Source organism: Crocodylus porosus, unplaced genomic scaffold (genome assembly GCF_001723895.1).
Source record: "Crocodylus porosus isolate Cpor-Errol unplaced genomic scaffold, CroPor_comp1, whole genome shotgun sequence".
Taxonomy (NCBI): domain Eukaryota; kingdom Metazoa; phylum Chordata; order Crocodylia; family Crocodylidae; genus Crocodylus; species Crocodylus porosus.
The window spans coordinates 88,729,875-88,743,981 of NW_017728906.1; the positions used below are offsets into that span (position 1 = coordinate 88,729,875).

Here is a 14,107-nt window from a genome sequence, read left to right on the forward strand (position 1 = left end):
TGTGTGTGTGTGTGTGTGTGTGTATACTATACAAGGAGTCTATATATATATTAGACTCCTTGTATATTACCAGATGCCTGATTAGCCCACAGTGATATGGGCAAAATGTGCAGCTATGAAACTTCCACACTGGAAAACTTTGTTGAACCAAATCAGCATGAGGAATATCTGCTTTTCCCCATACTTGATTTCATATGGCATGTTTACTTGGATACTCTCTCAACACCCTTGTAAAATATACCATAGATCTAAAGCACGATCTCCTTTCTCAAAATGAATGGGTCTGATTACGGGCGTATTCATTCTGTAAAAGGTACAAAAGGATACAAATGTGCCTTTCCATTTCATATAATGTCAAAGTAAGACCCTATTGCCCTTTTATTTCAATCCCTGCAATTTGAAAATAAAAAAATGACTTGATTATATGTTTTTTAACACTAAGTGTATAATTGCTTTTGTGTTTTGACATTTAATTCCTCTTACCAAAATACATGGTAGGAATTAAAAGTCAAAACCTTTTATGTATTTGATGTACAGATCCTTCTGTGTATTTCAATGAGAGGAATAAAACAGGAAAGCCATAAAGCAGGTACAGTGAAACCATCTTGAATGAAGTCATTTTTATTCTAAACAACCTCACTCTGGTCCCAGTTTTGCTGTCTGTATTCAAGCCAAAGTCCTGCAAGCTTTCTGGAAAATGTGATTCTGACACAAGGAGAGGAGCCACATTTTGTGGGCTGATAAAATGATGTGACTGAATATACATGGACTCAGACATTGCTTATTGATGCTCCGGTGTTAGACTTTCTGTGGAGTAACTAAAGCATTGAGCATACCTTGCTGGGTCTTTTCCTATGTCTTTTTTGGTGGTTATTTTCCTTCAGTCTAACTTTTCTGAGCTGTTAAAGTTGTTCCCCGCCTCTCCTCCTGCCCCCACCTCTCTCCATGTGTTGTTTTCTCTCCCTCCTCACCCATATTTTTTGTGTTCCTGCCAGCTCTGCACATGCTCTCCTCCTCTGCCTTTTCCTCCCTTTCCATCTCTCACTCGTGTTTTTGAGCTCTCTCTGTTTCTCTTCCCCTTCAGTCATGACCCCAGTCTCCCTGCTTACCTTATTCCTCTTACTCTATCTTATATTCACACTAATCAAGTGTTCTGTACCCCAGTGTTTCTTCCACACACACACTACTACGCCTTCACCCACAGGTACACTCTACCACCACCACCTCTCATCAGTTTTGTACTTACAGCTCCACCTACACCTTCTGCCATGCTTTCACATACTGCTCCCCTGCACAGCTCCTTGTAGAAAGAGCTGTGCATTATTTTTCTCTTCCACAAACTAGGCCATTGAGAAAGGACAGTTTTCCCAGGGAATTGTCTGAGACTAAGGCAAGGGGTAGTATGTGAGCTAGCCAGAGTGGATTAATTTCCAGGGTAGGAAAGAGAGGCCCAGACTGACCTCAGAGGAGCTTGCTCAGAAGAGGAGAGACTGAGGATATGTCAGCTCTGTATAGATGTGACTCCATCCAGGTCTGGACACAGGCATGGGTGAACTGGGTGGCCGCCCAGGGCCCAGATGGAAAGGGGGCCCAAAAATGATATTTTTATTATTATTATCATTATCTCTGGCGAAGAGGGGACCAATACTAGAAGTTCACCTGGGGCCATCAGGAGTCTAGATACAGTGCTGACTGCATCTCATGTACACACATTCAAGCTAGCTTTATACTAGCTTGCTAGTGTACTGCTAGCAGAGCAACACAGAGCTCACACAGGCCAAAGATCCAAGTATTTTCCTTTCTTCTTGGAAAAGTTTTGCAGCCCCAGTGCACTATCTTCTGTCATAACTACACTGTTATCAGCAGCCAAGTCAGCTAAAGGTAGCTCGGGCTTGTTTGCATCTTAACTGTGACGTGGACATACCATGAGGCCATGTAGGAAGAGAAGCTGGTTAACTGGCTCCTGAGAAAGCTGGCCACAAAAGCAAAGGAGCCCAGATGCAGTATGGAGCAGTGATGTTGGACAACAAGGAAGGAAAAATTAGGATCCAATATGAGAAGGGAAGAGCTTTTCTGTCTATCTTTGATCTGTGGGTATCTTTATGTGGCACAAGGCATGTGGACACCCATAGCACATGCCATGGTACCAGAGCTAGCTCTGAATGTCTGTCTTTTTTTCCAGTACAATATGATAACTTAAATGGAACACTCTTTTACTACAGCTTTATTGCTTCCAGTACCAAGACAGCCACCGATACAGATCTAACATGGGTACTGCATTGTGGTGTGCAGATGCACTCAAGAGTTATAGCTTCCCAGAATCAGTGCAAATTGGATTCCATCAGAGCCTGGTCAGTATTTGCTGACCTTGCTGCCCATCATTATTTTAATAGTTCTGCATAAGAAACAAGTCTGGGACTTTCATGCTGTTGCTAATAAGCTACATTATGCATTCACCTGCATATTTACATGGCCTGGTTTTTTGTCTTCCACTTGCGTGCTCACGTAAGTATGTGCTATGTGAGCTAAAGGAGTAAATATGAGTAGCTGGTAGTGGCAGGCTTGTAATTCCTGATCTTGGCTATACAATGGACAAAATCTTTTGATTAAAGTATGAGATAGGAAGACAGGACTTCTGGCTTCTGTTCATGCTTCTGGCTCTTCCATGGACTGGTATGTAACTTTAATGAGTCCCCTAGGCTAGGGACAGACATTCAAAAAGCCTGAACCTGAATGCAGTGGCTCAGGCTAGAAGCTTGGGGGTGCTAGAGCAGCCCACCCTTCCCTTCCACAAGACTGAACTGAGGGGGGCGTGGCTAGCCTCCCCCCACCCCCCGGCAGGATTAGGGAGGGGTTCTTCCTCCCCTAGATAACAAAGCATTTATCAGCTCTGTTATCAGCATTTATCACCCCATCAATAAACAAACAACCTCTCTCATTAGTTCAAGTTCTTCTTAAACAAAGAAGTAACAGAGCGATATTACCAGCTGAGCCGTTGATTAACTCCAAAAAGCCCTAAGCCAACACGGCTGTCTGCCACAGCATGAACTGTAGCCAGTGTGTGGTCTGCTAGTTAATGCTGAGAAGTGTCTGTGTAAGGCAGAGAGGATGGGGGATCCCTGCTTAGCAGGTCGTGGTGAGGGAAGAGGGAGAGCAGGAGGAAGCCAGGCAGATGCTGCTGTGCCTGCAAGTCTCTGCTGGACCTTCAGGGGGTAAAGGGGAGGGGCCATCTCCGCTGCGGAGAAGAAAGCCCCGCCCAGCCCAGAGAGCATGCTGGGATGCTGAGGGAGTCTGATTTAACTTAAACCAGCAAGGGGTCTGGGCCAGACATTGCATAAACCCAAATCAGTTAAGTTTGATACTACATTCAACCAGGTTTGTATCAAACCAGTTTCAGCCATTTTCAAACCAGTTTATGTGCACTGAACATCTGCTCTGTTACAGATTTAAACTAATGTATGATCACTTAAACCGGTTTATGTGCAATGTCTGTCCCTAGCTCTAGTTATCTGGTGCCTATGTTTCCCAATGTGAAAAATAATCCACATACCTTGGGAAAATGTTGCAAATGAAGAACACTAATTGTGTAAAGCACTTTAAGATCCTCAGATGGGATAATGCAATAGAAGTGTAAATTACTATCGTCATTCAGCTCAAGGTGACCAAATTCTTCATTGGGTTACTTTAGATATTCTGTTACTTTAGATGGCTCAATCAATATTCCTTCATTACTGATCAGAATCTTAATTCATGCAAATCCTGTGGGAGTTCCTGTTCCCACAGATTACTCAGTGGCTTTGAATCATTCATACTTACTTCTTTATATACATTTTCAGTGACAATAATGTTGAATGACTGCAGCATTTACTGCAGCATAGCTTGAAAGGGAGCTATTACTCAGAATGTGGAACCTGAGAGTAGAGGTTTTAGTTCAAATGGAAACTTTATGGAGTAGATTTCACTCCTGGTCCAAAACTAAATGTCAGCTCCTTGGAGATTTTGGAGTTTGCTGTTTGTTCAGCCCCAGAAATCAGGTAATGAACCAGAACTTCAGACCTTCAGAAACATGCATTTTATGCTTTGGAGAAGTTGTTTCCCCTTCCTCCCCGACACCCTTCCCCCACCTTTCCACCCTCCCCACCTCCCCAGTTCTTTCTCCCTCCTCATTTCCCCTTTATTTTTTCTTTTTCTTTAACTTTGATGGATGGTGTTTCGTTCTGCAGTGAGATTTAATGTATATCGCTGTGGAACAATTTCAATTGTGGAAAACAACAACAAAAAGCAATATTTCAATATTTTTCAAGAAAAGGCTTCAAAGGTTTCAGATCTTTTAAAAATGTTTCTGCTTTATTTTGACGTGGCATAAAAGTTTTGTATGCATTCTCGCACCTGCTATTGTGACAGCTGTATTTAATGAGTGCAAAATGATCAGAAAAACATCCTTTACTGTGGGTTGCCATTGCCAGCTGATGACAGGATAGAGGCAGCATTGTAATGAGAGAAGCAGTGAGCTAGTTCATATAGCTATTGATGAGGTGTTTCTACTCCAGTTGTCTAGATGCACCTTTTGAAGGTATTGCAATGGCCACAATACCTCGAAAGTTCAACCAGTCTGTTTCCTAGTAAAAATTCAAAAGTGTGAAATTAAACTGGATGGTCTTAGCCTGAGGTCATGAAGGTATTTGACTGTGACATACTATTTGTGGATAATACACTCAGTTGTCCTAAGGAACAAAAATAAAGCCTCAGTCTTTATAAGTATAGTATAAATACTGTCTTTACAACAGGACTGATACTGAAAATAAAACAAAGATCAGTGGAGATATTAAAAATGAAACATTACACAAATAATCTGTTTTTTAATATATATGCAATTGCACATCAGAGAATGTTAGTCTAAATTGGGAGCAATGTAAATGGGATCTAAGTAGATTTAGAAAGGGGGGTGGGGTTCCCTTTTTTTTTCAAGACTATATCTTTCCTGACTTCCTCTGGTGACTGTTAGCTTATCATGCCTTTGTACAGAAGATCTAAGTATCTCATTCTCTCTTGCATCTCCATATGGTACCATTTTCCAGCTATTCTTCCTTCGGTCATGAGATGACAGCAAGAATGGATTGTCAAACTGGACCATTATAACAATTTACTCTTGGGGAGAAAGTCCTGTGGGTTTTTGAAAGCTTACTGTAAGTTATATTTGATTAATTTATGCTTCTACTGACAAATAATTAGGTCAGCAATTAATTTTAAAATGCAAATGAGCTACAGGCCTTCATCCTGTTTTAAGAATACTTACCCTTTGTCATCAATTTTTACTTTTGTTAAAGTCTTAATGGATTTAGTTGTGGGGAGGGAATGAAATTATATTTTCTAATGCTTTATTTACTTGATCATGTTGGACTTTTTTCAGCAAATATTGACAGTGAATGTTTATTCAGAAGTGATCATGTGTGGTGGAATTTAATGAAATAAGAAAGCCTAGCGGTGTAATATAGAACCATATAGTTAACAATATCTTTACACAGTTCTGCTGTGAAATATGTGTCTATCTTGATGGATCAGACACAAATAAACTGAAGTCAGTAACTGGTGCTCTTCAAAGTCTTGTATACCTACTTAAGCGTGTCCTAAGGAACCATGATTCATTCAGAAAGGCAGATATATTCAGTAGTATTACTGATCTGGTTCTTAGGGTTCCTGCCTACCATCATATTTTAGGGCCTTTGTAATAAAACAAATACAGTTCAAAGGCTCAGTCATTCCCACAAAAACCTAATGGGAATTGTGCTATCAACTTTACAGGCGATAAGGGCTTTAATACTGAGCTTTATTTGTTTAAAAGCATTCAGTACTTGTATAAATATTCAGAATTCATATGAAATCATAGAGAAATTCAGCCTACATGCCTGATTTTGAAGTCTCTGTGCAATTATACAACTTTTAATATCTACTAAAATGGGTTGATTTTATGTTCATAAAAGAGGCATTCCAAACAGAGGTGGTTACAGTATTTTGGATGAATAGTTGATTTGCAAAAAAAAAAAAAATGCAGCTTCAGATTCAACTGAAACTTCATGAATTCATGCCAAATTTCGGCTTCTGAAAAAGGAATAAAATTGACAAAATTGAAACATTTTATTTTGACATTTTCAAAATGAAATATTTCAATTTTTGGTTTCAAAACAACATTTGGAAACCAAATTTGCCTAAATGTGGGGGTTTTTTTAAAATATAATGTAGAGAGAACAAGGTGTGGGTAGTTATATCCATTTTCACATGCTTTGTTGTGTGCCTATACCATGCTTGGTGCTATTCATGCCCCTAAAAACTTAGATTCCTATATACCCCATTTCTCTGGATGCAAGTTGTGTACACCCTTTCAAAAAAACAGTCCCTGAGCTTTTCTGGATTTGGGGGAGCAAAAGTGGAGTAAGTAAAATGTTTTATTTAGGACATAATCCCCTTTTCTTTCCCAGATTTTTGAGAAATAAAATTACAAGCATAGCTGGATTGGCAGGGTAAAGTGGACAATGCTGTCTTGAATTCAACAGCTTGATAATCCCAGAAGGGAAGGAAGTTTATTTTCACTCCTCAGGAATTTCCCATACCAGTTCTTATGCTTGTGTTGTTCTTCTACTGCCACAAGCAAACATACTGTTCTTTTATAATGGAGGAGATCAGGTCTTAAACTTGTTCATGGAATAAAATAATTTCCTAATAAAAACTGGAACAAGAAATGCACAGGCTCATACATGTTCAATGCAAATTTAATTGTGAATAAGAGCATCACAGATTTTATTTTACATGAAAGACTCATATATAAAATACAAGATAACATGGCAACCCCGAGAGAGTGTATGAAGGCATCTATTGATTGAATTAAAATGAAGAAATAAAATTATTTGGATGATGAAAGCTTGAATTGATCAGAAAGTGTGCATTAAATAATAGAGCAGAAAGGTAAAGGAAATAAACATGATGGAGCTTGATCATGGGGGTTGAAGGGTGTCCAGCAGTTCATGGGATCAGACTGATAACAGTGGCTTGATACATTTGTAATAGAGAGCCAGATCCCAAGAGATACAGAGAACCTGAGTTACAAAGGCACAGGATCTCTCAGGACCTAGCCCATAGTCTTTTACATAGTGATCCTGATAAGGATTATACAGCTACATATGGAATGTTGTAAATTTAAGTAAGGATGATTATTTCCTCCAGGTAGTAGCTGTTTGTATCATGAAAAATTAATAAAAAGTAATATTAATAGAATATGGCACTCTTAAGATTGAAAGTCACACTAATAAATTTTGCATAAAGTCAGTTGTTTATGTTTGAATAATAAATCTTTCCAAATGCCTGATCCTGATTAAATAGTGTAAAAGGGTATACTAAGCTAGAGAAAAGAATGTTGAGACACTTTGATGCCCTAAAAATAAGAAATTTCAGGATATTTTATTGATGATTTTGCATGTATTTGTATTAAGACTGTAGGACTAAATATTTTACCTGCTTTATGAAAGCTTTCTGCTAGCTTCATTCTGCTCAGTCTCATTTGTTCTATGGTTATTGTTTCATGTAAATAAATAACACTTCCATCATCACCTAGTCTGTCTTTCTCCCTCTATCCTTAGAAACTTTGTTTTTGTTTTTTAAATCTTCTCTGGAACAATAACTGAGAGTTATCTTTTAGAATCAGATGGTCAGATCCCATGAGATATTTTTTTCCTTTAGTAGCAAGAGGCTAGATGAGGCCTGATGGGTAGTTTTGCTTCCTGTTTTCTATGTCTTTGGACATGATTCTGATCATAATTCCAGTGAAGTCAGCGGGAGTTTTATGATCAGCTCCAAAGACCACATGTATCTAAATATGAAAAGCTGGTTAAAAAATAGCTCTTCTAAGACTTTGCTGATATCGTAGGATTTCCCCTGAGCAGAAAACAAAGTGAAATAGTATTTTTTTCTCAGAAGAATTGGTATGGTTTCCAATGACCTCAGGATATGATTCCAAATAGTGGCTCCCATCTCCAGTTAAATTGATGCCAATATAATCCCTCCAGTGGTTACCTGCTTTGATTCCAGCTGATGCCAATTTGTATCAATTGGAAATCTGAAAATTTGTTTGTAGAAAGTCCTGTTCTTCTCTTACTTACAGGGGTCCTATTCCAGCAAGCATCTATAGGTTTTAAACTCACATAAGTAAAGCCAGAATTGGATCAAATATTTTTTAAATGACTGAAGTTTAATTTTAATTGATATTGCTCACAACAGCTTTTCTCTGTACTTAACTTAGTGTCTTTAACGTATACATGTATGCATCTGATTCTCATCTGCTTTGTTTAGTGACCCCAATCTTACATTATGTAGGAAACAGACTGATGCCATGTTCCATCCAATACTACCCCTGTGTTGGTACCTTCACCCACAACTTCCAGCCTTCTCACGACCCCTTCCTTTGTCTCCTGTCCACTCACATATTAACAACATATCTTCATTTTATAGCTACCTGCTATAGCTGTAGGCTGTCTTCTCAACCTGTTAGGTTCATCAGCCCCTTCTATTTACTCATACCCCTCCTCTTAACATTGAGGCTTCCACCCTGGTGCCCAGATGATTTCCACTCAGAGTCATCCAGGGCATACTATGTACCTCTGTGAGAGCATAATATTTTAATAATGAAACATGTTCAGCATTAGCAATGTAATGAAAAATCCAGGCTTTAGAACAATCATGAACAAAATGCAAATTTAAACTGTTCTGCATAGTTCGTCCATTGCACAGGTTAATCCATTTACACCATTTTAAACATTTACTTCCTTTCATCATTTTTTCATTGTTTATGTGTAGGCATCACTAAATCTGAAGCAATATCAAACTGATCTGATATTGCTTAAAGTTGTTCAGTGCAACAATGTACCATTTTGTTCTGTTTTTCTTAGTTGTGTAAATACAGCCAACATTGGCCAAGTCCATTAAAGATATATCTCATTCTGTCAGAAAATGTTCTGCAGTGCTTCTTAAAGGTGCATCTCATCCAGCATAACTCCCTTTAACTTTTTCAGACAATAACATTTCTTTATGCAATACGTGTCTTTTCATATTATCTTTTTATTAGTCTCTATTAGTCTGTTCAGCAAAATCCAGTGAGTAAGTGGACACAGACCACATCTGTTGTTTGTTTACAGGAGATAACATAGAGGAGTTATGCCTTAAATTCCAAGGTTTTGACTGTGTTCCCTAATACAGGGATGACCTAGCTTTTAGAGTGGCAAGCTGCTACTTGTGACTTAGTCACTGCCACAAGCTACCACCTCAGGCCACTGCTCCTCTCCCCAGGGCCCCACTCTGCAATGCTCAAGGTGCCTTCTGCCACCACCACCAGTTCCTATCCCCAGCCGCAGGGAGAAGGTGCAGATTCAACAGTGACATTAAGCAGTGTTTGCCATAGGGAACAAGAGAGAGCAACAGCAAGGGCTACAGAGGGGTGCACTACAGAGGGGATCAGTAGCACAGCACAGTGGGGGAACAGAGAGATGCACCAGGCTAAGCTTCATGTTGTCAGTCTCCCATGCCCACTGTAGGCCATGTCCAGTCATTGTGCAGGCTGGATCTAGCCCATAGTACATAGGCAGCTAAGCCCTATTCTAATATATGTATAGACACAGACCAAACCAAGTACTTCAGAATGGTAAAGAACCTGATTTTTCAATATGTAGCAATGCTACCTCTGTTAGCAAGATGAGTCGCTTGAAGAATGGAGGTTGTGAGGTTCTAAGCAATAAGCTATGCATAGTGTGCTGCTGCACAGTCACCCCATGATTCAAGGGTGCTCTTGTTATGGGGCCCATCTCCAAATCAGGAAAGGACCTAGTGCAATCCCTACCCTTCAGAGCTCAGCCATTTGGGAAGAGGGACTGTACTAGTAGTCTATCCTTTAAGCCAGCCTGAAAAAGACCCTTCAACTACAGAACCTTCTATACCGACCAGGGCAAGTGTTACAACTGTTTGATGATATGTCCCACTAGTGCTTCTGTAGCCGTCAGTAAAGCTGTGCAGTAATAATAACTCTAGTTTTACAGCAGAAGAGAGAGGGGAGATGCATTCAGTCCAGACAGAACACTTCCCCTCCCTGTCAATTGCCAAGCAGTAGCACTACAATAACAGGAAAGCTATGGACAGAAGCATTGAAAACTGTTCATACCAGTGTTTGTGGGGAGTGACTCCCCTGGCTACAGAAAGTCCTCTTCCCAAATGCATGAAAAACCACCTCAACACCTTGCTCTGATTCCCTGCATTGCCAAACCCCTTCCAGCACCCAGAACAATTAGGCAGCTAGAAAATCCCAACTGGCAAAAACAAATCCCACAACCCCCAGCTGTGCAAGTTACGGAAAAGTGCCTCAGGCCCCACACATGTGACTTCACAGCAAAACCTAGAGCCAGCCCTGAGGGTCTAGTGCAGAGAGCAAAGTAATACAACTGCTATTATAGTGTGTATAAATTAGAACCCTTCTGGTTTTAAGAAGGTATCGTATCTAGTAAGCCCATTCTAAGGCTCTTTTAACTGTAATTCTTTAAAGTGTAAGATTTTCTGTAGACGATGCTGTGTTTCTTTTTTATCCATTCATGTCACTTTAAGCTTTTTTATGCTAGACTAGTTTAAAACTTCCAACTTAAACCAACATGAAAGGGCCTTAAAAAGTAAATAGCATATTATATCAAAAACAAATAGATTAAAAAGTGAACATATATAGCCATTATATTTCTTCCCAGCAGAGTTTAGTTTTATGCACTGTCTGAAACTATTTGACTGGCAGATCTGGGCCAAAGGCATGTAATGGGCCTTTTGCTTTCTTTTCTTCTGTCTCCAGTAATAAATAATCAGTTTAGAGAACTGATAAAAACAGACAATCATGGCTACAGCATCATTCTAACACGACCAAGCAAATATGACACATTTATGAGATAGATTTTCTAATCTGTTTCTTAATCACAGCACCTTCTTTTCAGATCAGATTTTTAAAAAAAAGAAAAAGGAGAAATATACATATTGTGTTATTCTGTAATAGTAAATACATATGAATGCACATACACAATTAGAGTGATACAGATTAACCAAAAATTACCTGACAAGTTGAAAAAATGTTATATTATCTTTCCGATTTATTTAAAAAAGAGAAAGAAACCACATGTCTAGAACCAGCAGAGGATGAAATACATTGCTTTCAGATAAATTGCCATCAAAGGTATAGAAATGAATATTCTAAAGTTGGAATTTCCTTGTCTGTATTTTAATTTCCAATAACACTTTCAAAAGCCAAAGATTTTTAATCGTGTTTTGGTACCTGCTTTCCCAAACTGATTGATAAGAAGAAGTCATTTTAACACTATTTTTCCCCATCATTCCTCTGAAGGTAATGGAGTTGAGGATTTCTTACTTGATCTAAAGGCAATAGCTTTCCAATAGACATGCACAGAATCATTGATTAGTTTGTCCTCTCCTTGTTTGCGTTGGAACACTGTTCAATTTACACCAATTAAAGAATGCTTGGTTTGTGTATTGAAGAATAATTAAGGGATGGAATTCCCTATAGGCTGCTAAAAATGACATCTGACTAGAATGGTGATTACAGCATGAAGGCTGCATTAGTATTTAAATAGTTTGACTGCTATACAAAATCATTACAGCATCTCACCATGAAAAAGAGCATTAGTTAATTTTGTCTATAACTAAATTATTTGTATGTCTTTGCCAATCACTTTAAGCAAATTTGACAAGGCTAATCTTAAAATAAGTGTTCAGAGTTTGGCTTACCAGCAGCTAGAGCACCATTTAAAATAATAATGATAAAAATATATAAACAGTTCAACTAAAAATAGTAATACAAATGAACAGTGGAGCTCTTTCAGAAATACTCAGATGACTGCTAAACATAAAAACCTATTTGTTGCCAAATGTGAAAAACACAAAGTAGATGGTGTGTTAATTCCATAAACATCAACATTTCACTGACACTAAACACACCAGAACTTACAGTTTTTCTACCACCCCCCCAGTTCTCAAACTATTGCCCACTGGCCTTTGAAATGCCTGATGTTATTCATCGAATGAAATATCTTGAGACCCAAGCAGTAGGATATTAGTGTGTGGGCAAGAAAAATAGTCCCCTTCCTAAGATCTACTTTATGAAGTGCTCCACAGAGTAAAGAATATGGAGAACTATGGATCTCCCACATCCTTTTATGGCTTTCTTAGACAAATTTCATTTTTTGTTTTGTTTTGTTTTGTTTTCATGAATTACAAGGTGGGAAGAATTTTTTTTTTTTTAAAGAAAGCTTTAGGCATGATGTTTTTATCCTTCATTAAACTTTCCCCTCCAGACTTTAAAAACACCATAGATTATTGTATCCAGTGTAATGATCCAAAATATGATAGTAACATTATTGTAATGTATCTTGCTTGAGGCCATTCCCGTAGAATATTTACTTTTCTGTAACTTATTTAAATGTAGCATGTTTATTTTACTATACTTAGATATAGTAGCATATTTTATAAGGTCATCCACCCACTTTAAGACCTCATATTGTGGCCACCATCCTTCCTTTGAAGTTGTATGCAACTCTATTGGAAGATCATCAACACTCCCTTTAATTGATCAAAGAGTTCGCTGTTAAGGAACATGATAAGCTTTTTCCATTTAAGCCTCTAGGGGCATAAAACATCCCATATAGCTATAGAACACAACCACTGACTTGCCTTCCATTTTATTTAATCTTTTTAATCCATTTAAATCTTAGGAAAAGCCTCCTTCACCAGTGATATAGGTCTGTGTTCCCAGCTTTTGCTTTAGACCTCCTGTTGTGATCTCTGGCTCTGCTATAGGTCTCTCTTTATGACTTCCTTTGGCCCTTGTGGAGTTAGGTTAGTACTTCCTTTCAGCGGCCTTTACAACAAGGCTGATATAAGGGTATATTCTTCCTTCGACCCATGAGAAGAATTCCCATTAATTCCAATAGGAGCTGTACATGCATAAAAGGGAGAACTGTGCCCGGGGGAGTAGTCATAGAAGATTAATGGCAAGAGGAGAAAAGTGGTACAGTGCAGGCAGAACAAAATCAGAACCAACCACACAAATAAAGCTGGACAAGAGTTCAATTTTTAAAAGTCAGCCCGAACGACAGGAAGGCTTTGAAAAAATCAGGACTGTTTCAGTGCACTTTGGTGCATACTGGCTTTCAAGAGACATGAATAGAAAGCAAACAGTACCTCTCTTCTCCTACCTCCTTTCACAGGTCTCACTGGCAAAGGAGGATTTAGCACTTAATTCCTGTACTTTTATGTGGCAAATTAGGAATTTGCACCTTAAAAGGAAATTACTTTTCAAACTCTCATAAATTCTTGGATTTTATTTTATATTTTTTAATAGTGGACAACTTTCTCTGCCTTCATCTCCAGCACATAATAAATAGCACTTGCAATTAGTTCATCTTAGAAAGGTGTAAGGAAGTGGAACTGGCCAAAGTAAGAGGTTTTTACCATTCCTTCTAAGGGAAAGCTAAGAATGTATAGTATGCTTTAACTGTTTACTCTCTGCAGCACTCTTCAGTGTGCACATACCTTATACACTAAATCAAAATCCAAATTACTGCTTAGTAAAACATAATCTGGATGGTGAGTGACTAGTGGACAAGTAAATCTAAAAATGTATAGGACCAAACTAAAATATAATCAGTTTTTGTGTGTTTCATTTTTTTCTTTTTTTAGTTCAAGCTTGTCTAAAAATGTAGGCACTTATGATGGCCTCATACCTTAGCTTCAATTATGAATTGATTGTTATGAGTGGTGCTGTAATTGGAGGGAAGGAAGGTGGAATGAGAGTGAATGAAAAGGAGAATGGCCAGTGACTTTTTAGAAGGAAGAATTGATGGTGTAACTAGTTCTGGAATACAAAGATCTCTCTGTCTGCCTGTCTCCCTGTTAGGTAGTTGCTAATTATAGGTGCACAAAAGGATGTGGTTGCAGTGTCATTGAAATGCCTTTCTTGGTGAGGATGAGGCAATAATAGAAGGGTTTAATATGATTGTCAAAATTTACAAAGATTTGAGATGTG

At 38.5% G+C, this 14,107-nt stretch overlaps 1 long non-coding RNA gene across 5 annotated transcripts in view; it reads right to left on the bottom strand.

Moving 5' to 3' along the window:
- Nucleotides 1-14,107, bottom strand: part of LOC109306247 — a 48,821-nt gene that overhangs the window by 7,317 nt on the left and 27,397 nt on the right. Inside the window, exon 4 of one of the 5 annotated variants that reach the window (XR_002099907.1) lies at nucleotides 6,754-7,861. The exons of 1 other annotated variant lie outside the window; for it this stretch is intronic. This is a non-coding gene — a long non-coding RNA (uncharacterized LOC109306247). Of the gene's footprint in view, nucleotides 1-6,753; nucleotides 8,068-14,107 lie in introns of those variants that run through there. 3 more of the 5 variants (XR_002099911.1, XR_002099909.1, XR_002099908.1) reach the window with 3 other exon arrangements.